At 44.8% G+C, this 1,677-nt stretch overlaps 1 protein-coding gene across 3 annotated transcripts in view; it reads right to left on the bottom strand.

The window, feature by feature from the left end:
• Ift52 (intraflagellar transport 52) overlaps nt 1-1,677 on the bottom strand; it is a 28,432-nt gene that overhangs the window by 9,606 nt on the left and 17,149 nt on the right. The gene's annotated exons all lie outside the window — the stretch shown is intronic.

Here is a 1,677-nt window from a genome sequence, read left to right as displayed (position 1 = left end):
AAAAAAAAAAAAAAAGAAAAAACCCATAAACTCTTCCTATAACATACACACCTCCAGCATTCGGGCCCTGCCTGCTCTCTCCCCTTGCACATCACATGGCCATTCTTCTCCCCAGCCAAGGATATCTCTAGCACTTCTCAGAGACAGAGATAGCCTGTGCTCTGGGCCAGTAATGGTAAAAGACCAGGAGCATCTAAACCTCCACTCTAGATCTCCACCTCACCAAGCCACTGTTAAATACAGTGCAGTATAAACAAGGGAAACCACGGCTCAGTGTTGAGAGCTTTTCAGAGGACTGGATTTGGTTCCCAGAACCCACATCAGTCAGAAGGCTCCCAACCACTTGTTACTCCAGGTCCACAGGAGCTGATGCTTTCTTCTGACAACCTTGGGCATCTGCATATGATGTACATGTACATATACAGATGCACACACACACACACACACATACACCAAGAAAGAGAATAAATCTTTAATAAACTAACAGATAGAAGGCTCTTCAAGAAAGTTCATGGAACATGCTTCACTTGTAGTTTTTCCCAGGGGTCACATGTAGCCCAGGAACATATATGGGAACTCACTACTTAACCAAGGCTGACTTTGAAGCTCTGATCCATCTGCTTCCATATCCCGAATGCTGGGACTGCAGGTATATGCCATCACACTCAGCTCCAACAGTAATTTTTTTTTTTTTTCGAGACAGGGTTTCTCTGTATAGCCCTGGATGTCCTGGAACTCACTCTGTAGACCAGGCTGGCCTCGAACTCAGAAATTCACCTGCCTCTGCCTCCTGAGTGCTGGGATTAAAGGTGTGCGCCACCATCGTCCGGCCTCCAGTGGTAATTTTAAAGGTGCTAAATAGTGTACATATAGTGTGTGCAATATCACTTGCATAAAAGATAAGGGAATGAAAGTGCACACATAGATGAGTATCAATTATCTCCAAAGAACTCTAAGTATCAATTATCTCCAAAGAACCTATGGGACAATATGTTTGATGTCACTTGAGGGAAATAATAAAACAGCCTGGCTGAAAGACAGAAGGAAGGCTATTCACATGTATGCTTTTTTTAAACTCAGAACTGTGTGAATGCATTACCTATTAATGTATGCCTGTAATCTCAACACTTTGAAATAGTTTAAAGCTGCACTAAGGCTCAGGAAACCTCCAAGAAGACTGTAAGAGACTGTAGTAAGAGTCAGAGAACCAGGAAGTCTGCTGTGAGATTCTCTCTCATAAATGACAGAAGCAATACTTTGTTGGTACCTCAACAAAGTGGCAGCCTAAAACAAGACCTGAACAATGGCCAAGACCAATAGACAGGGTAATTTGGAAGGGGCAAATCTTACCGCGTCCCATCCCTAGACAAAGAACTACACGCAGCTAATGACGGCAGAGAGAGGGGTAGAAGTAGCTGGCTCAGGGTTGAGCTCAAAAACAAAAAGCCCTGCTATGGAGCTAGATATGGCAGAACAGCCTGTGATCTCAGCACTCAGGAGGCTGAGACAGGAAGACTGCTGTGAGCTCAAGACAAACACGGACCACACAGTGGTATTCTGTCTCAAATAAAGAACATGGTCGGGGCTGGTGAGATGGCTCAGTGGGTAAGAGCACCCGACTGCTCTTCCAAAGGTCCAGAGTTCAAATCCCAGCAACCACATGGTGGCTCACAACCA

This window comes from Mus caroli, chromosome 2 (assembly GCF_900094665.2).
Source record: "Mus caroli chromosome 2, CAROLI_EIJ_v1.1, whole genome shotgun sequence".
Lineage (NCBI taxonomy): Eukaryota > Metazoa > Chordata > Mammalia > Rodentia > Muridae > Mus > Mus caroli.
The sequence above is the reverse complement of the archived record's forward strand: the minus strand, read 5'-3'. Positions and strand labels throughout refer to the sequence as shown.